Below are 23,186 nucleotides of genomic sequence, written 5' to 3'. Positions count from 1 at the left end.
AACAGGAAGACAGACATTATGGAAATGCAAACATGTAGTGACACTTGTCAGACAGTAACAGAGACAATAAATAAAATCAGGCAGTAAAACTTTATTAAAATGATAATAAAATGTTAGAAAGACAGATGAGTGTCATGTTTATTTGCACCAAACAGTCAAAATATTGTTTCAAATTGCAGATAAATGTTCGAGTCCTACAGTCTCTCATGCTCATGCATAGATCACAGGTTCATGGTGTTTCTTCTCTTTAGTTAAATATGTTAAAATGAGTAGGATACACGCACATTTTTCAGTCAAGTTGAAACTATTTCAACTCGCGTGGACAGCATCTTTGTGTCATTTTTTCTTTCATTGACTTTCTACACAATCGTGCTGCTTCTTGAATTTGTCGTTCGTCATTCGTGCGTTCTGTCTGAACACACTGACCCTATATAAAGATGGACGTCATGACAGCTCCCCAAAAGTGAAGCCAAAACATCTTGATCACCCCCTGGTGGCTCCAAATGATGTCACACAAGCAAGATGGCCGCTCCCGTAAAGGAGATATTTTGGCTTCACTTCTGCATAGCGGCAGGAAGTGGCGACGTGTCGTCCATATTTATATACAGTCTATGATCTGAACACATAGTTAAGAAGTACTAAAGAAATACACACAGACAGTAACAGTACGAGCCAACAAGAAAAGCAGGAAGTCAAACAGGAAAATAGGCAGTAAAGAAATAAGTTAGACAGTAAAGAAGGTGCTTTAGAGAGACAGACAGATGAGAAGGCAGGAAGACAGGCAACGATGAGTAACAGACAGAGAGACAGACAGTAAGAGTCAATAAGTTAGACAGAAAACCAGAGAAGAAGAGAAGCAGCAAGACAGACAGAAACTTGGTGAGACAGACAGACAGACGGGTCCAGCAGGTGAGGCAGAGAGTAAGCAGTAGAGCAGCAGTGAGACGGGGAGTCAGACAGACAGACAGGCAGGCAGGCAGGCAGCCATGGCAGCTCCACATGTTAGCTGGAAGAGGCCATTTAATCATGTTTCAGCAGCAGTTGGTGGCGAGCGAGCAGCAGATGCCTTGCCATCCGACAGCGATTAATCCTCCCTCCGACCGTCAGCCAGCGGCCCCCGAGCCTCCACGATCACCACGGCGATGGGCGGTTGGAACGCACGGATGAGGTGAAGGTGGGATGGAGGCGCGGGGACGGCCACTCCACCGGAGGGCGTCTCCCTCCGTTTCCTCCAGCCGTCTGTTTTCTTCTGCTCGTCCTCTTAGACTGCAGGACGACCAGCTGGGTTCCAGTGTGTGTGTGTGTGTGTGTGTGTGTGTGTGTGTGTGTGTGTGTGTGTGTGTGTGTGTGTGTTGTCCTGTTTATCTATAGCTGCTATTTTGGTAGGAAGGTATCTGGGAGTGCAAACGTTAGTGCAGCAAAAAGTAAAGTCAGGATTTTTATGTTTCGTTTAATTTGTCGAAGTTGTGCAGGATTGTGGGAAAAAAACACACTGAATCTCTTCGTCATTAGATTCCAACAGTAGCTGCAAATTACAGAATAAATAATCGACAAACTGCTTCTATATGAGGATTATTTGCTTCTCTTTGTTTTATAACATTGCGCAGTGAATCTGTGTTGGTCAGCTAATAGTTTGAAGACTGTGGAAGGTGGAAGAACTATTCAGTATTTTATTCAAAGCTGCATTAACTGATGTTTTGTTCACTAGTACATATCATCATCTTTTAAGTTGATATGTTGAACTTGTTAGCAAACAGTTGTTTATTTCCACATCCAGCAGTTATGGAGCAACATTATCATTCATTTGGAGTCGTGTTTCTGTCCACCTGGTGAATGTAAGTCCAGTATTCACTCTCTTTTAGCTCTGTTTTTACTCTCTACCAACTCCTGAGGGAAATATCTGGCTCTTTAGCTGCTAAATGCTCCACTATGTTCACCAGCTAGTCTACAGCTAACTGTGTCTGTTTGCTGTTTGGTGCTGAGCAGCTAGTGTACAGCGGCTTTTTACAGCTTTTTCTCTAAAAAGGACGCTATGAGAGCGCTGAAAGTGAACCAAGACGGTAAAGTTGCAGCCGGACAGATAAACAATGAGCTGAAACTTGCTATAAAGCTCCATAAAGCCGAGAGGAGCTGCATAGTCACTGATAATTTAATGCAAGTTCATCACTACGAGCCACAACCAACACATTACACACTGACAACTCATACAGCAGTATTATAAAAATATATATAATTTTTACAGACTGGCTTTAATGGCACCTTAATGTGCTCATTTACCAAAACTGTGCTTACATTTTCCAAAATGAACAGTCTTGAAAAGTCCTTTAACTTTATAAAACTTTACAGCAGTATGTTCTAACTCTCAAAAAACAGCTCTGGAGAGGTTGGAAGGTGTATTTTTTTCACGATTTTTGATGGAGCTAGGCTAGCAGTTCCCCCCTGCATTCAGTCTTTGTGCTAAGCTAGGCTAAACACATCGTTGGCCGATAAAATCTCTGTGTGTCCAGCAAACCATAATGTCATGTGACTCCAGGTAAGACTGGAAACAACAGGATTTCCTCAGAAGGTTAAAATATTCCAGGACAGTTTTTGGCTGATGTTGTTTATAAATTGATGTAATTTCCCAGCCCGTTCTCATTCCCAGGGCGTCAAATAGCAACACTTTGGCGTCTGACACCGACGCACAACGTTCCATTTAGCATCTGTAAGAGACACATCAGGCTTTCAGCTAACGCCGGTGTAAACCCACGATAGCAAAAAGTGGACTTTGCTGAAGAAAACAACTATTTGCCTCCCGTTTCCAATCACAACCCTGGACAGAGTAGCAAAGCATCAATATTTGATGACCTGGAACTAGAATATATAAATTTGAATTTCCATTATTTAGTCCAGTCAAGTTACTAAGAGATTGTTTTCCCTCCTTCAGGTGATCAATCTGAAAGAGTTTGCATATCTGGGAGTGCGTCTTCCTCCTCCTCTTAGTGATCTCTCAGTAAAAATCATATTTGTGTTAGAGCCAGCAGTTAGCATGCTGTGGCTCAGCTGGATGCTAATTGCGTCCTGGCAGCGGCGGGGGCTCCTGGCTGCAGAGGCAGCTCCTCACATACTGTCAGTCAGGTGATGCATGTTCTGCACGGCTGCCGTGTAATGGGATGCAGAACAAGCCCGCGTACGGAGGCCTGATGCGTGCTAAGACAAATATACACATACGATCATGTTGCATGTCATTACGGCGGCGGCGGCGGCGGTGGCATCTGGAGGGTTGCAGAGGTGGTAATCTGTCGGCATACATACATATGTATGGACGGATATTCATAATGTTTCAGAGCCGGAGAGAAGCAGCTGCTGTCTGTCTGACTCCTGCTGTTAATTCACTTCATCGATGCCTCAGAACAAACACTCTGCTCACAACGTCCAGGAGGTCAGAGTGAAGCATGCTGGGACATTTTTATTGAGTTTTAGGCTGAGATCACATCTAACCTGTACGGTGGAGTTAAATGAACTCTGGTGTGGTCGTCCATTCGGTCCGGTTCATTTAGACGAAGGCTCAGTTCATTTGGGTTCATTTCATGAAGGATGTGACGGATTTTAACTCAAGTTTAAAACACAAAAACAAAAATGTTACTGAATCCATCGCATGAAGATCATCTGTTCAAGGCTCCTTCTCACAATTACTTTCACTGCTGATTATTTTTACAAGTAATCCCCTAGTTCCCAGTCTATCAACCATTACTGTCAAAACAAGAACACCTGAATATGATGAATATAAATGATTTTTTTCATTATTGAGTAATCCCTTGGTTATTTTCTCGATTAATCAATTAGTTGTTTGATCTATAAAATGTCAGAAAATGGTGAAAAATGTTGAGAGACGTCCATAAATGTCTTGTTTTGTCCCAGTTTACTACCAGTGAAGACTAACGAAACCATTAAATATTCATTCATATTATATTATAATGATTTGAGAGGCTCTTTTCTTCCCACGATGCCCGTTAATATTTCCCAGAGTCAACAGTGACGATTTCAAATGTCATTTTGTCCAAAACCCAAAGATGTTCAGTTTATAAGACAGCAAATTTTCTTAATTTTTTCTTAAAAATGACTAAAATTATTCATTGATGATCAACTAATAGATTCATAGACTTATTGTTGCAGCTGTAGTGCACGACAGGAAAGCACAACTTGAATAAAACTGAGACAAATTCCTGCAAACTGTCTCACTCACTGCTGGAATATTTTTTAGTTAATGATGTCTGTTCGACCTTCATCAGGTATATTCATCACAACGCTTCTATATATGTATGTTCTGCATATACACAAAGAGGCTGCTTCACTTATCCAATCAGAGGCCCACAAAACACCTCGAACAAACACGTAGCCTACTGGTTACCATCCAGGTTACTGAGTGAGAAAACATCTTACCAAAGATTAGAAAAGGATTAAATCTTAATGTCATCATATATAGAACATAACAGCAACATCTATTACCCCAACAACCGTGATATAAATGAACAGTCGCACCCGTTTATACTGAAACGGTGTAAATTCAGCAGCACATCAAGGATCTGAAAGTAATTTCACCTCGTGTTTTTTTTAAAGACTCAATTACTCAGCGATCCCATTGGCTGTTAATCCTTGAAGCTGCATTCATTCAGTTTAAGATGAGAGAGCTGAGGATCAATACTGAACTAAAGAGGCTCCCATTCAGCCAACACACTCTCATCTCACTGTGTGTGTGTGTGTGTGTGTGTGTGTGTGTGTGTGTGTGTGTGTTCATGCCTAAATCATGCTCAGTGTACTTGGAGTTTGTGTGTGTGAGTCTTTATATCTGCAGAGACTATTTTGTCATGAAGTGTAATGAAGATGTCAACAAACACCCTTCAGAGTAAGTTCTGTTCTTTTCTGTCAAATGTTGTTTCATCACTGCAACAGTTTACAGTATTTGGAGCCTTAGACAACAACCACTGCTACTACTATTACAGTTAAAGAGGCATGTTGCACCCGTCCATCTGCCTGTTAAAGGGGCATATTCTGCTTTCATTCATATCTTGTTATAATGTGGGATAGGGTGCCATTAGAAAAAAGTTTGGGGGTTAAAATGTTTTATTCATGAAAATAAATCAGAACCACTGTGGTCCTATATAGAATATGACGCATATTAGGCTAGAGTAACATTTCTAAAATAATTATGAACTTTGATAAATAAATCATTAAAATTGAACTTGACCTCTGCATTTGCAGGAATATTTTAATCTATTGATATTTTCACTCTCAGCGATGTGATGTCAGGTTCATTTCTTTGTCCTTTCCTCATGCAGACACATAGGAGATGTGATCATATGCAACAAAACAAAAGGTTAAATATTAATTTAATATGCCAGAATTAAATTCCTGCAGCGCTCCTTTCAGCACCGTGGACAGCGACACTTACAGCCAGACATGCCAATATACTTAATGTCATTAATTCAGCTTTATGTGCAGCAAACTTCAATACTGAATAGAAAATAATCACAACATGCAAATCATCATAAAAATAAATATGCTACAGTTTAAACCTGCTTGTCAGACTAAGAAAACATTCTGCTTTGGTGACCGAGCAGAGTAGGAGGCAACACCTGGTCCATTTACTGCGTCATCATGTCGCCTAGACACCGTGTCATCTGACAGTGAAAGTCTATTTTTGATTATTATGTTGTTGCACTAAAGACTGTTCTCATGTTGCAGCGCTTCACTTAGATTTTAGCCTGTTTTTATTTTAGATATTTTATATGGTCTACAGGTGAAACAGCATAAATCGCCATGAGGTGGATATTTTGACCCACCGGAGATATAAAGAAGACCTCAGCAGAGGCAGGGATATATAGACCAGAGGGAGGGGAAATCCCCAACATCCCCCCCGGCAAATCACACCCTGATGTCTGATGTTAAACATGGTTAAAGTTCAAAAAAATGCTCCCTGTGAGATAAAGCCCAGGTTCAGCCTCCCTGAATGCTGTGAGATGACGTCCATAAACGTTCATCCATTCTGTAATCTTTTTTGCTGAGGTTGTTCATGCTGCTCATATTTCAGATCTGATTCAGCTCCATCAAGTTTCCATTTGCAGTAAAGAAGGAGAAAAAGAAGTAAAATCCTGCCACTGTTGTTTGTTTACGTAGTCTCCAGAGCGGTGCTATAAGGTTATGCTACTTCCACCTTTGATTCTCAGAAACAACAAGCGTTATTTCAACCTTTGTAGTTATGTTGGGGTGATTTGGGAAATGTGTATAAAATGATGATCAAGACATGCAGAGAATTTCCATTTGATAGAATGATGCTGCCATAAAAAAACAAACAAACAGTGTAAACATCATAAAGTCTATAAAAAAGACCAAACAGATAATCTATGTAATAGAATCAGACTGTGTGTCATAAGATGATTTTTCAAACTTTGAAAATGCTAATGGGGGAAAAATGGAAGACAAACATTTTTACACCTTAAAATTACACAACAAATTTTCAGATATTTACAGACTCTATCTGGATTTGCAGGACTTTGCATCGTGTGTGTTGTTTTGTTGATGTGTGAGAGCCGGCCGTGTGTGTTTTTTTCTAGCTGAGCCGGCAGTCTGCTGCTGCAGCGTCCTCTCCTCCTCCTCCTCCTCCTCCTCCTGCTCCAGCACATTCAGCAGCTAACCAGGTTACGCCTGAATCGGATTATCAATTTCTGGGCTAAGTTGAAATCTACAGATTGCGGGCAGAAGCTGGAGTGACGGGCTAAGGAGCGCGCTGTCAGGACAGATTGATGGAGCTGCTCATTCACAGCGACACGGGGCCCATTTATAAAGCAGTAATTGCTGCTGTGATATCGACACTCTTCCTGCTTCGACCTTAACCCCGCCACCCTCCTCTCCTCTCGCTCCATGCATTCACACACACTCATCCAGCTCACATAATGGCTTCATCTTGTCCGAGAGCAGCATTTTGTAAATCAAACTGTTGATTTTCTTTCTCCTTCTCGAGAGAGAGCTGCTTGTTAGCTCTGTGCTGCTAAAATAACGTCCATCTGAGCAGCTCTTTGTGATACTGAGCCTCATTTACTCTTACAGTGAAAGGCAATTAGCCAGTAAGATGTGGATCATTCCACTTGTTCCCAGTTTAGTTTCCCAGTATTCTGCACATGAACCCAGAAAATAACATCTGAATCTAGAAAACTATTCAAACAAGAGGATTTTTATCAGAATTATTTGAAATGATGTCATAATATCACTTGATGACCACTTTGTGTCATAAAATAACACTTTAAAACTCGGTAATAGAAAAAAGAATGAGTTAGGGTTAGGGTTAGGGTTAGGGCTAGGGTCAGGGTTAGGGTCAGGGTTAGGGCTAGGGCCAGGGTTAGGGTCAGGGTTAGGGTTAGGGTTAGGGTCAGGGCTAAGGTCAGGGTTAGGGTTAGGGCTAGGGCCAGGGTTAGGGTCAGGGTTAGGGTCAGTGTCAGGTTTAGGGTTAGGTTTAGGGTTAGGGTTAGGGTTAGGGTTAGGGTCAGGGCTAAGGTCAGGGCTAGGGCCAGGGTTAGGGTCAGGGTTAGGTTTAGGATTAGGGTCAGGGCTAAGGTCAGGGTTAGGGTTAGGGTCAGGGTTAGGGTTAGGTTTAGGATTAGGGTCAGGGCTAAGGTCAGGGTTAGTGTTAGGGTAGGGTTAGGGTTAGGGTCAGGGTCAGGTTTAGGGTTAGGGTTAGGGTTAGGGTTAGGGTCAGGGTCAGGATTAGGGTTAGGGTTAGGAGGGTTAGGGTTAGGGCCAAGGTTAGGGTTAGGTTAGGGTTAGGGTTAAGACCAGGGTTAGGGTTCTGTCTTAATTTGGGGAAGTGAAGAGCATTCATTTAATACATCATCATCATCATCATCATCATTTTATGCTCAAAATTAAGCTTAAGACATTTCCTAAATGCAAAACAGAAATTTATAACAGTTCATTCATGCTGAACATGTTTTCTGCTTGAGCATGAATGTTTATTCTTGACCTTTGGCAACAATATGTTACAAGGTCATATAAGCTCAAAGGTCTACTTAAACTAGCTTTTTAAAGCTTTCAACCATATCTCAGTGTTCATTCAGGGGTTGGAGGTGGCTCAGGTGTCATCACGTGACCAAAATGAGTAACTTAAGTCACATGATAACACAACAACAACATATAATATGTTATGTATGTACAGTACCAGTCAAAAGTTTGGACACACATTCTCATTCAAGTGAATATACACACACACACACACACACACATATATATATATATATATTGGATTGCATTAGATTATACAGGTGTTCCTAATGAGTGTGAGTGTATGTATATAATTTGTGTCTTTTTAGGATTTTATTTTGAAAATTGATGGACGGAGGCCCTCAGATCTTACTGATATGGTTCTGGCTTTATTTCAGTGTTTCACTTTCTGCCAAGTGTCTACAAATTTTAGTCATGGACGGCCATTTCCCTGAACATTTCAGTCACTTAACGGCTCATTTAAAATGTGTTACTGGGATGATTTTGGAAATAAAAACTCACTGGATTGTAGTATAACCTTTGGTTTGTAGTACTGTAATATATGTATATTCCGGCCACCATATCAAATCAAATTTAACTTTATCACCCATTTACGCAAACATTTTACGCAAACCTGATACAGTTGCCCAGAATATCACCTACCATCTGATGCTGTCTTCCTTTAGGAATTAATTATTTCCTAATATCTCTTAATGTATTGAATTGTCTTCATACTATTAAGTGACTGTTGGACCGTGAAATCACCACGTCATCATGTTTGTCTGATATGTTGTATTTTATAAATATATCAGAACCAAAACAAAACAAAAAATGAATTAAAAGTCTTAGATCAGGTCTACCGAGTGACATGTCTCTGTGACTACATATACAGTATGATGCAGCAGCTCTTGCCTAAATCACTTGAATGAGATTATTATAACAAATACGTGTCCTATTTTTATATTCAAAGGTCAAAAAAAGAAAACTGAGAATACTTGGTTGTTGATTTGATTATTATCAAAATATATGAGAATAATACATGAAATTGACTCCTGATTCTAAAAAGTTGATTTGTATTGAAATTGTTGAAATAATTCGCCCCCCTTGGCTGATTCTTTCACTCCATTACAGACAATAAGGTTTTTTGGGCTCAATAATGGACTAAATGGAGATTTTTTCTTGCAGTGTGTTGGAGGCAGCTGAGGAGATGAGAGTGAGAGGTAGGAGGAAGGCGGGAGGAAAAAGGGAGGGAGGGAGGGAGGTGAGAGATTACCTAGCATGGGTTGGCAGCGCTCTGCTGTTCCTCAGAGCGACACACAGACTCACACATTTAGTATTCTGACTCCACGCCGGCTCAGATCAGATGTGTTATCACACGCAGGAGTGCAGGAGATGGGATGCTAATTTAAACCTGCAGAGGGAGGAGGAGGAGGAGGGGGAGGAAGAGGAGGAGGAGGAGGAGGAGGGCGCAGAGCAGTCATTATAAAGAACCAACCAACATGAATGAAAAGGTGAAATAATACACGCTGTTTCCAGGTGTGACTTTGGTGCAGACCTGGGTAACGGTTAATTTGAAATCTGCTTAAAATTGTGTTTATTTTTAATAAAATATTGCACCACGGAAATTGAAAAAATGAAATGTAGGGAGAGAGGAAGGTGTAAATTACTTTTTAAAAATCTGTATTTTTGCTGGGCTTCCATGACTGGGACACATGTGATTCGATTCATTCAAAAATAATAAAAGTGAAGGCAAAAACAGTGTCTTAACACAGCTGGATAACATTAAAAAAAAAACTATAATGACAAAATATATTTAAATGTATTTAAGAAACGAGGAGGATTTAAAAAGATTCATACGAACTTTCAACCAAAATATAAATGGAATAGAATGAGATCAATGTGCATCAATATCTTAAATTGTCATCATAGTTAAATTAAAGTAACATTTTTTAACTCTAATGAACATCAAAGATTATGTATCATGGGACCATGATGTAATAACAACAGCAAGTCAAGAGAATAGTAAGAAAATTGATGGCTGGAGAGCTACTGCTAACATGCTAATTAACCGCTATCATGTGGCGCTAGCAGGCCAGAGTAGCTAGTTTGAAAGCTAGCTATAGCTTGAAGATGCTACTATGTTGGCTTCACCCATTTTGGACTCAGTTCACTCAAACGTCTGCACCGTCAGACCGTCACAGTTTGCAGTTGGTCAGAGGTGCAAACTCATGTGGCAAAATTCGCTACGTCAAAGCTTTAACTTCCTGTCCTCGAAATTCACTGGTTGTGGAAATCTCAGAGAAAATAAATGATTTTGGTCTGAAATTTTGGTGTGGTCTGGACACACCAGGATTTAAAATGCCAAAAATTCATTCCACTGTAAATACGCACATTTTTTAGATCAAGTGAACTCATCAGAATTCTAAATGGAGGAAGCTATCGTAGCTTATTAGCTGTGTGTCACCATCCACTTTTGTTTAACCTCTGTCAAAGTAAAAACTGTTCCACAAAAAGAACAATTGTTTACAGATAGAAGGGGTCAATGCTACAAATACGTCTTTTGAATAATTGTTATTGTTCCGTTAGTGACTAAGCTAAGCTAGCTAAGTTTACTAATTGACCCTTAGCAAGCCTGTTAGCGTGGAGAGCTTTATTTTCTCTCCTCTAGTGTCTCTGTGTTATGGTTGTATAAATAGGTGGAGATCTGTCTGCAGCGAGGCAATGAGTACTTGTCATTTTTTAAGTAAAAATGCAGAAAATTTGCTGTTTCAGCTTCTCAAATGTGAAGATTCAATGCTTTTCTTTGTGATACATGACACTAAACTGAATATCCTTGGGTTTTGGTTGTTGGTTGGACAAAACAAGACATTTAAAGACTTCACCTTTGACTCTGGGAAATTGTGACGGGCATTTTTCACTATTTTCTGACATTTTATGGACCAAACAACTCATCAATTTATTGAGAAAATAATCTGCAGAGAATGTCAAGGGGAAGTAAACAGTAGTACAGATAAAATAGAGAGCTATTGTAACTCACTTTACCTGAACCCATATTTCACCAGTTACAGCATTTCCCCAACAGACCCTGCGAGTAGTCGTTCTGTCACCGAGCTTCGTTTTGCATGGATGAGCAAATGTTTCAGACTGCAAACAAAAACATTTCCCCCAAATTTCTGTTTCTGTAAAGGGAAGAGAAAGATTACATCACCTCCACTTCACGCTCACCTACCTTAAATCACCTTCCATTCGATCCAATTTGGGAACAAAGTGTGGAGACACTGAGATAAACGTCTGAAAATCTGCCGTACATCTGGTCGTGCTGCTGTGGGTTACAGTCTGAGAATTAGAATAACTATTCTAATTCACGTTTTTTTTTTTTTTTGTCTTTTTCTGTCTCTTCTCCTTTTCTTTTTCTTTCAGCTGTGCCTGTTGAGCCAGGCTGCCAGTTTTCATCCTCTTTCATTACTCCCTCCCATTATTCCCTAATTTCCTTCCCCTCGCTCTTCGGGCACCTTTTGCACAAAGCAATCAGCCAGCAGTTAATAGCTGGGACTATCCCGCTCTGAGTGTCTGGGTTTCTTTTTTTCATGTCTTTCTTTTTTTTTTTTTAGGTGGGGAGGGGGGCGGCGTTTCTGAGGAAATGAGAGGAGACAAAAGCAGAAGCCGCTCTCGCCACCTTGGCCCTCATCCTCGCCAATGATCGCTCAGAAATGAGTCTGTCAAGTGGTTGGTTTAGTCGGAGTTGTTTTATTGGGCTCACAGAATAATGAGTATGTTTGTCTTCCTGGAGAGCAGCAGCATTCAGTTTCCTCTCTCAGCGTTTTGAATCACCGCAGACAGGAAGCAGCAGGTGGCAAGCATCATGATTTAGAGATGAGTACATAAGATATAATTTATGTTAGGGATAAATAAACAGAGACAAGCTGCTGATTGGCTGGCAATTGTCTGTTAAAATTGTATATAAGGACACCTGTTTAACCACAGTTCTTAATTAGTATTTAAAGTCCCAACTGAAATCACATTTAGGTTTTGAAGTTAAAAATAATAAAATGACAAATAATTGTAATATCAGGCACAGCTTCCTGGAGGGACGTGATGGTTTCCATCTCAGTGTAGTCCAAATTTTAACTGAATTTCCAGAAAATCAGCAAAAGAAAATACGATTTAATGCTTATTTCTATCCACTCCTGTTGTGTGAATATTAGGAGATAAATAGGTGGCGCTAATTCTCCAGTCGGTGCCATTAAACTGTTGCAGAAGAAGAGGACACAACGAGATGACGTCATTAAAAGAGCGACAGTCAAACAGCTCAAACGATGGAAAACTTGATGGAAATATGACATTTCTGATTGTTTCATGTGTTCATTTGAGGAAGGTTACAGTCTTCTCCTCATCATTGCTCCACACAAATCTGATGTTTTTTAGATGTTTAAGTCACATGTTTCATGTACATCATCATTCATTCACTCAGTCTGTTTACATCTGCTTTTTTTCCCCGAATTTCCAGCACTCCTACTTTTTTATGCACAAACTGAAAATGCAAACATGTAATCAGTAATGCTTCTATGCTTGTGGGAAATTGTGTTAAAGTCACTTAAAACAGAAATATCATTTCTATCATTGATTTTTTTAAATAATAATAAACATAATACTTTTATTTACAGGTGGGAACTCTGGCCCGTTGCTGGTACCAGACGATGACTTCCAAAAAGCTCCATTAAAAAGTTGTATTAAAATATGGTTTCCAACATGTTCTGTCCAGGATTAAAGTGTTGGTCAAGTGTAAATTCTGACCTGATGTTGGTGCTGGAGGGGGAGTCAAGGGGTCATGAATATTCACAGCACATTTCATGACAGTCTGGCCTGCAGCTGTGCACAAACCATCCATCATAAACATCCATCCGGTAAAATAAATCAGAAAACACCAGTGATCTGTGCTGCAGGTGCATTTTCTCTTTATCCGTACACCGTCAATGTTTTTTGCAAAATTTAAACGGTTTTTTTTTCCCTTTTATAAATTTCTAGTGTTTCCACTTTGTATTTTAATGCATACATTTAAAATGTGCAGAAAAACAGATGGATGGAAACACAGTGTTTGATTGACAGCAACTAGCAGGCTCAGCTCGAGAAACAAGAACAAGAGACAATGCAAACAAACAAACAAACAAACAAACAAACAAGTCATTGTCAGAATGTGTTGTTAGCAGTGATATTGAAGAACCAAACCAGCATCTAATGAGTCCAAAGTGACATTTGCAGGTATGTTTACATCCTTGCATGTTTAATGTATTGCAGCTAAACAGCTAATTAGCTATCCAGCTGCTAACTGATGCTAGCTGTGCACTTTTCCCCAGTAAATGGTTGTTTGGAGGCTCATTCAACAAGCTGCAGGATGTGTGTTCATGTTTGTAAGTTAGATAAGAAGGAGACTTTAGCAGGGAAGCTAATGTGGGTTGTTGTTCAGAGTCTGTGGCTCTTGTGTTGTGTAGCAGGATGCAATCAGGCTCAGTGTGACCGTCTGCTCTGCTGATGATAGAACGACACATTATCGCTTTATGAAAAGATTTGATTCTCTGTGTGGTAACAAATTCTCCATCTATGTAGACGGATAACTAACAGAATTCTATCAAATTAATGCAAAGCTAGAGGGTACCATCTTAAAACCAAAAAATATAAATTCCTCTCTTTTGGTCTGATGTTTTCTGAAAATGTGATTTACAGAGCAGGCACGAATGCATCCTGTAGCAGGAAAAATAAAACACATAGTTTGATTTATTATTATTATGGATATATTATTATTATTTATTATTTAAATATTGTTTTAGAAATATTTTTAGCCAAAATGCAAAATATTTAGTGGTTGTAGCTTCTCAGATGTGGGGATTTGAAGCTTTTCTGTGTCACACATGATAATGAAATGAATATCATTTGGATAATAGATAATGAAAATAGCCCTAGTAAATAGACTGCATTTATATAGCACCTTTCCAGTATTATCGACCACTCAAAGCGCTTTACAATACAAGCCAACATTCACCCGTTCACACACACATTCATACACTGATAGAAGAGGCCGCTATGCAAGGTGCCAACCTGCTCATCAGGAGCAATACACTGTTTCCTATCCAACATGCTCCACAATGTTTCTATGCTCATTCATTCACACACACATTTACACACCGATGGCGCAGCCATTGGGAGCAATTTGGGTTTCAACCCGCTCTACCTCCTGAGCCACAGCAGCCCAGTGTACATCTGTGTCCATCTCATCCACTCTTGTCATTATTTCTGTGGGGAATGTAATGTAAATGTAAACTAACTAAACATGGCGACATGTATTGTGCTTAAATATAAATTTCAGGTACTTGTGGTTTATTTGAGATGGTATTTTCTAATTCAACTCCACTGTAAATCAGAAATATTGTACTTTTAACACTACATTTATTTGGCTTTGTTACAGATTAAGATTTTACATTTGTAACATCATGAGCAAAGTCATTAAATGCACCACGCTAGTAACCATAGTGTCAACAGTACAAAGCAGTGTTGCAAACTACTACAAGCCTTGGAAAAAGATTTATGCATGAAAAGAAATAAAGTTGCAGCTCTAAAAGATAATACTGTCGATACATAAGTAAATAAAATGTCACATTTACAGCAAGAACAGCAAAAGTACACACAGCAAAGAAAATGCATACCTTCCCAGGGAAAGTCTATAATGAAAAGAGGAAGTAAAGCTCATGGATGTGTGATAAGTAAAAGTTTGTAAAGTAAGATGGTTACTGTACTTTCTGTTATAACCACAATATTTCCCTTTATATAAAAGCATCGGATCTTTACATTAAACTAGTTTTACTTATTTACACAGTTGAAATACATACTGATAACATATCAACAACACTTTCAGGACACAGGAAACATGACAGCAGAAATGCTAACCTGCATCCTTCAAAACAAAAGTCTTGATAAAAATAATAATTGACACATTAATCAATAATGATATAATCATTCATTGCAGCCCTTAAGTTTTTACACTTGGCTGAGGTGGAAAATGTGGTGTTGTGTTAAAATAGTGCCAGCAGCTGTTTATCTTTATAAACAAACTCCAAATATTCACAAAAGCAGCAAAGTAGGCTAGATGAAAGTGCAAATTAATTAGAATTTTCTTTTGCAGGTATTCAGGAAATTTGGTTAAAATTTGCGCTAAAGTTGAATGCAAACTAGCTGTTGACGTTGTGAGATTGTCTCTGTGTGTTCGCTTCATACTTCTATCAGCTGTTACTATCTATTCCATCCCTCCATGAAGCCTGCTGGTTATAGAACCTGGTAAAACAGCGCTCAGACCCAGACCTGGACGGAGGGGTTACGGTATATTTTCTGGGTGGACTTTAGTCCCTGCCTTTAGCTCTTTACAGCTTTACAGCTTGACTAAAAGTCTCTGTGTGCAGTAAATGTGAATTATTGACTCCAGCCATACTCTACAATATGTGCATTGATATCTGTGGATATTTTCAGGAAGGTAAACAGTATATTGCCCTCCTCACCTCTGCACACCCCATGGCAAAATGTACAGAGAGGGACTCCTGATGGTCGGTATGTTGAGGCAAGACTAAAGTTAATGTCCGCTAGAGGCTACAGAGTTACAGCATCAATGTGTTATTTTTAGGTTTCCTTGTCCTGAGGTCGGGATGAGAGGAAAGATTATGCGATGAGGAAATGTCTTTTCAGCCTGGTCAATAGTTTGAGATTTCTTTATGTGGACCGAAGTGACATTTGGAGCGACACCTCCTTCCTTTGTCTTCACCTCCACGTCTGAAAACTCACCTTTCCTGTTTCTTCCTTGCGGTTTGATCTGCTTCCTGTGTTTCACAGCAGAGCGTAGATGATTCTTCAGCTCGGTTTGGATTTCACACTGCGGTTATTAATAACATCATTAGTTTGCCACAGATGCCTGTCGCGTTTGACCTAATGATCCGGGTCGAGTCAAAGAATCATTGACCCTCCCCTCATCCCCCGCGCCCCCCCCCCCTTCACCATCGCAGCATCACCTGCATCATGTGAAACCGCCGCTTGCTATTCCACCGCATTAAGCTGCAAGAACTCTTTCACATCATCCAGTATCTAATTGCCACAGGCATTTGTCATTATTATCTTTCTCTTTTCACCTTCTTCTTCTTCTACTGAAGCCCCCCACCCACCACCACCACCCCCTCCCTCTCTCTCTCTCTCTCTCTCTCTCTCTATCTCCAACACAGTCCAGTTCTAATCCTCTGTGTTATTGTCGGCACATTTTCATTATCTTTGAGAGGCTCGGCGCTCACTGTGCTTTGATGAGTTTATGAACAGTGGCACCTCTAATCCGAAGGAAGATGCTCTTGAGAACGCCGTGATCAGTGCACATCACAGCGCCAGCAGCCAGGGGACGAGTTGATGTAATTTTACATTTGTAATAATAATCTGGGAAGGCTTTAATGCGATTCAAAGACAGGCTTGTCAAAAATAATATTGTGAAGTTTATATGAGGTGAGGGACCGTGGAAGGGGTGGGGGGGGGGGGGGGGGGTGAGGCAGGGAGGTCTGCTGCCGCTGCTGGAGAAATGTACATTCAGTTGATTGGAAGTGTGCTGGTGGTAATTGAGGGCTTTGTTGTTGCCTTGTCCACAAATGGATTTCTCATTACAGTGGATGCAGCAGCATGTTCTCTGCAGTAAATGGTTGCCATAGGAGCTGTAATAACGCGTAATGCTGCGTGACCCTTGGCTGGTCGCGCACACTTTTGAGAGCTGTCAGAGCATGCACACCATTAGACCAGCGTTTGGAATACAGACATTAATACATGTATCTGTGCTCATGAAAAGAATAAACACTCTGCTGCATTTGTGGAGAGAAGATTCAGAGGCTGCCATGTCTATTCTTTTTTTTCCCACAGCGCCGCACTTTTAAAAACGCCATAAATAGCTGAATTGTGGTGAATTGTGAGATGTGATTGTGGCGATGCCAAAGACAATTTTCCACATCGTGGACAATAAAGTTTCTAACCTAACCGAATCAAAACACTTGTCAACAAGCCCGGCGACACAATCCCTCTCCTTTGACTCACCGCTTTCATCAATTCTCTCACTTTCCTGCCAAATAAACACTTTCCCCACAAATTGCCCTGCATAATCAAATGTGTCTGAGTGCAGTAATCAGAGAGAGAGAGAGAGGGAAAAAAAAGGGAAAGAGATGTTTGCTGGTCTGCAGGTCTTATCTGGTGATGCTCAGGGCCGCTCTAATCTGTCCTTGCTGTGTTATTGTATGTATGTACAGTCAAACTGCTGAGGTCTACGAGGTGGCTCTCCCTCCTGTTTGCCATGTGCTGTTTTTGTTGCCATCTGTCCTCTTAACATTTCATGAGCAAAGCTGTTTCTGAAGGCTGAGAGGAGAGAGAAGGAAAGAGAAGGGGGAGCTTGTGTGGAAATCTATAATTCACATCTTTGCAATTTGTCCCGACGAGCTGCCGTAGCATGTTCTCCCTCCTCCTGCTTCCTCTCACAATTACAGAACAAACGCTCTTTGAATGGCTCGCTGTCTCTGGTTGCTAATTCATCCCTCCGGTTTTTTCTTCCTCCTTTTTGTTTCTTTGCTGGGTGCAGCTGTTCTCGCTGACTGTTGGTGGGCCGACTACAGTAATTAAGCACCAATTAGCCCACCTTCAGAGCTATATTAATGAGGCTCGACAGCCCACAGTGGGGGCAACAGGCTATAATCACCCAGCGGACCCCTCAGCAGGATAATGGTACGGCTGTGAACCGCTTCTTACCCACTCGAGTCAGCGCCACATCAGATGAGCTGCGTGACTTTCAGCCCGCTGTTGATCTTCTTACCTCCGGTCAGACTGTTGAAGCACGCTGACTCCTCTGTAAATAAGCTCTTTGATCATCGTTCTGTTGTGTGGATGCACTTTTTTGTCCTCTGGCGGCCCATAATTAGCGCTCTAGAAGTGTTTGCTGGATGCTTCTGTGATGATGCAAAGGCGGTTTGTACCTTCCAGTAAACCAGAGAGTTTAGAGTATGAAGCTTTTCTGTCAAACCAAACAATAACAGCTTGTTATTAACAGTCTAATGATTCAGTCGTTGCACCGATGCAACACTTAATGACTTTATTAATAGGGAAAATTTGAAAAATATGAATTACTGGAAACGCCTGCTCTTAATTAACGACCTTCGGCACTCGGCCTTCATCAGGGTTTTAAAAAACAGCCTTTGTTTTTGAGAACTAAACAAAAGGTCCTTCTTCAAACCTACATCGTCCAAATTAAATGATAAAACATGTCACATAATCGCCCTCCAGAACCACAAGTGTTGCAAAACCATCAAAAGTCACTGTTGTGTTTTTCTGACATCTCTGTTTGGTTAATGTCTGATTCATTTTAGGCCCAAAAACATCTTGTTTAAGGTTCAGGAAAGATTGTGGCCGTGATTTAAAGAAACCATTGCTGACTGTTGGAATAAAACAGGAAGAAAACATCTGACCCACCTGACCTCCTCTTTCCATAGACTTTATGGCTCTATAACGTCGTCACACTACTTTGTTCTTTACTTCATGTGGACAAGAGTCATAATTCCTTCAGCTGCTAGAGGCCTTCGTCACATGAACATAAACAGTCAACATCATTTTTGGGTGTTTTTTCTTGGGAGGACAATCTCCCTTTTTACAGCATGCCAGCCCCCTGGGAAATTTCACAATAAAAGCACACAATAAAATGTCATGTAAAGATTAAAAGCCACGCAGGGTTTAGGGCTCTGACACATTATTACAACATGTAGGACACCATGCTTTCTTTTCTTTAATTCTATTGGATAAAACAACCTTTCTTTAATTCCACAGAGATGTGAGAACCTCTTAACCCAAGTGGGGGTCTGACATCATGACACTGACCAAAATCAAACACAGTGACAAAGACGGAGGTTAAACAGACATCCTGGGAGACCAGTTCTGACCGAATAACTAAAATTATTGCCTGAACTTAAAGCATGAATGACCTTTTGGGTTCATTTGAAAAGGAGAAAGGACCAGGTCTCTCTTATCTCCACAGACTGCCATAAATCTTAAGGCGCAATGCAGAAGAACACTCACCAGCTGGAAATGCTGAGATTTAATAACTGTGAAAGTAACTGTATGATCAGTATATGAACCACACCATGATGTGTCATAAAAGAAAAGGTATAACTGTGCAATAACCTGTTGAAGAGATTAACATTTGATTTTATTACATTTTACAACATGTGACAAGACTGCCCTCTATTGGTAAGGTTAGAACATCATATTGAATTTTTAAATGTTATGATAAGATGCAATGGTATTTTTTAAAATCACATAAGTGTTTAACACCACTAGTGTTTTTCTCTACTGACCTAATTGCTGTTTAACCTGTTGCATCTAATACAAGTATTATATATATTATATATATAGCCAAATTATATTTTGATAGGCACATAAGACAAGAAGTCATATCGAACATTTTCTTTTATTATGAAATAATTGTCATATTGAGTTTATATTTGAAATGTTGTCTCTGAAAGTTTAATCTAGTCACATAATTGTTACTTTAACTTTTATTTAACTATGGTACTAGACGTCTACATTGTTTGAGAAGTGAAATCAATGAGGTTGAAAGTCTAAATATCATGAGATAAGTGTTACTGTACATATTAATGTGTTCTTTATTCATATACATACATACACAATATGTTTTTGAGTTACTGCCGTCTACAATGTTGACAGCAAAGATGGACTTTTATTAAATTAATGTTTAATGCTGAACTGTTTTTCTGAATGGTTTTTACATTATTATCAACAGTTTGACATGAAGTATTCAGAGAAAGTGATTCTGAAGTGTGAATTTTGCATTTAAAACTCAGAATTTAATTCCCCAAAAGTTCACCAGTCTTAGAAACCTAAGCTGCCACTCCAGAGTCAAAAGACATCAGCCACACCTTATATAAATAAATACATAATAAATATTCCTCAGAATTTAGTGCAGAAACGTTTAAAATACACCCAAAACTCAATCAAGTTCAATCAATTCAATTCAATAAGCTTTATTGACAAGACATGTGTTGCCAAAGCACATTAACCATTATCAAAGACAAAGAATGAAATTAACAAAAACAAAGTGAAAAACAATTTTAGTTAATAGAATAAAATAGATAATGAAATTTTAAAAATGCAATAAAATTATATATATATATATATATATATATATATGTATTAATCAAGTTAGGATTGGTACAGTTTCAAAGTGACTTTAACAATGCAAGATAAACAAAAACAATGCAAGTGTTAATCTGCTGATAAAAAAATAAAGAGATGTTAATAGGGATAATACAAGACAGCCATTATTCCATAAATAACAACATAAAACAAAACAAAAAATACAAAAGGAGATGGAAGTGGTAGAATATGGTAAATACAAGTATATTCATAAACGTCTGTCTGTCTTTGTCCTACTGGTTGTCTTTTTTTGTTGTGGCAGGAAGTGACATATTTAGCAGGCAACACTGCACATTCTTTATTTCCCCCCAGTATAAGGTCATTTCTCCCCTTTCTGTCAGACTGGTGGTGGTGGTGCAGACTGGTCCCTCTCCTTGACTTCCTCTGTCTTGTCTCTCTCTTTCTCCAGCTGCAGTTCTCCCAGAAACTCTTTCAGAGCAGTGAGCTCTCTCTCTCTCTCTCTCTCTCTCTCTCTCTCTCTCTCTCTCTCTCTCTCTCTCTCTCTCTCTCGTGGTTTAGCTCTTTCGCCTGTTCTGACAACAAGCAACGAGCTCACTCATCTTATCAGGCTCTTTCTCTGGCTGCAGCTCTCTCACTTGTTCTGTCAGAGTGAACAGGTCTTTCTTGTGGCTTTGAGTAATTGTTTTTGATGGCTTGTCTGTATGCTTTCTTGCTCTTTTCTCATCTGTTCCATTTGTTGTTGTTGTTGTTGTTGTTGCTGTAGTAACAGCTGTGCTGTGAGTGTTTGGATGTCTGATTGAAGACCATTTCTCTGAGCTCTACTTCTAACTGGGTTAAGTGTTCCTTCAGGTCTATAAAGGAGGTCTGATGTGGGGTTGGTCAGGGTCTGCTCTGTGTCATCATGGAGCTCCTCTTCAGTTGGGATGTTAGAGAGTCTGTGTCATCACCCTGAGGCTGAAGTTCCATAGAGGAGGTGTTTTCTCTCTCTAACAGAGGTTTAAGTGCCTGGAAACTGTCCTGGAAAGGCTTGAGATACGCCTGTATCATGACTTTACCTCTTCTATAAACACTGACAGTTATCATAATGCCGTTAGAGTCCTTTGTGTCCCTGATCTTTAACTGTCAGTACCCTTTTTTGCCACTGAGGGGTGATGGTGATGGTTATGGCTCTGTGCAGGTTTCAGGTCTGTCAGTGTAGAAGATGGCTCCCGTTTGAATGTGCTTCTTCCTGTTTAGTTTTTAATATCTGGTGTATGTTGATGATGTCACCGATGCTCCGCTCTGGGCAGTGAGGGAGGGTTAGCTGCTGTTTTGAAAGGCTCATTGGTCTTTGAACAAAAGTTCAAGTTGCAGAAGTTGCTGCTGCTGTTACCATCCACTGCTAGCTGCCCCTGATTCCAGATGTCTGATGTTGAATGTCTTATCTGAGTTATTCCTAGATGTCTATTTGTAACACTTGAACAAACAACTATAATTTAAGGTTTTCAACAGTCCAGGGGTGTAGTTTCTTCTATTAGTTTCTTCTATTTTCCTATGTCCTAGCAACAAGCTCCTAGCTAACAAGCTAACTCCTGCCAGCTCATCACACTTTCTTTGGGGAATTTTCTTGTTTTCTCTTGTCATTCCTCTTTTCCAGTTTGACTTTCCTGTAGTCCTTAATCTTATCTTTAATTTGTCCAAATTTTCACTTTGTTCTCATGTAGTATAAATGTCTTCCTGGTCTTTGGAACTCTCTCTCTAACCCAGAGGAGGTCGAGGTGTTTATGGATGAAACCTGCTCGCTCTGTGAGCCACCTCCGCTGCTGTGACAGACACAGATTTGCTCCCGGTGAAAAGTGCGAGGAGGTCGAGCTCTCTGCGGCGGTGAAACGCCTGCACTCTCCACCTGCTCCGGGTGCCCTGCAGAAAACAACAGCTCCACAGAGAGAGAAAGCAAACAGGCTTTCATCCGCTCGGAGACACAGGTGACTGAGGTCCACCCCTGACAGCCAGGCGGCGTCTGTTTATGGAAGCTTCGACCTCCGACCCCACAGATTGCATGCTTTCTGTGAGTGATTATTTGCCGATGGAGACATGCTTTTACATCCCCCTTGCCCCCCGTCAGCCGGGGAAGACAGACAGTGGCTGACAGACAGGGGTCGACCCTGGTCGCTGAAATGATGCAGTCCTGGAGAGATAATTGGCGAGCAGCGGGGTCATGTTTGATGGAAACACACTTTGCAAATTTATCTGGGGGCTGTGGTGTCAGAGCGGCAGCAGTGTCGCAAGTCAAACGCTGCATTTAGAGCTTTCTTTCTTTTCTTTTCTCTGCTGCGGCTTCTCTCTGCTGAGGCCTGATACGCCGAAGCAGAACAAATCCGCCCCGCTTTGATTATGACAGCGCTCAGAAAATCCTCCACCACACAGACTGGAGATATTATTCAGTCCACATTAAGAAGCATATGGTCAGCGCCTCCATGCATGCACCAATACATCACACACTTTTTTCACTTTTTCTTTAATGAACATGTGACCAGGGTCAGCGGAGTTTGTTTGATATTTCTCTTGTTTTACAGCATATTGAATACACGTTCGCAGTTCGCTTACATGCTTTGTGGCTGCACTTGAATACGACAAACCTTTTGTGCCTTTAACTTTCTCTGTCATCACTCATTTTAAATGTCAACTGAACCGATCTATAACTTGTGTTTTGTTCATTTGGTCAGATGATGAAGTAGTGATCATCAGAAAAAAATATGTAAATGAACGAGAATGAGATCGTCTTCCTCCTACTTCTTGGTTTTCTTCTTCTCTCTCTATAATTACATCCACAAAAGACTATTTTTGTCGTATATGTGTTATGACAAAGTCAGTAACAAATGATATGCATAATTAAAAATTGTGATTTAACTCAGCTGTCAATAAATACATACACAAATTAATTTCACGCTTCAGAGATGCGAGTGTTACATTTATGC

Source organism: Thunnus thynnus, chromosome 9, assembly GCF_963924715.1.
Source record: "Thunnus thynnus chromosome 9, fThuThy2.1, whole genome shotgun sequence".
NCBI lineage: Eukaryota > Metazoa > Chordata > Actinopteri > Scombriformes > Scombridae > Thunnus > Thunnus thynnus.
The sequence above is the reverse complement of the archived record's forward strand: the minus strand, read 5'-3'. Positions refer to the sequence as shown.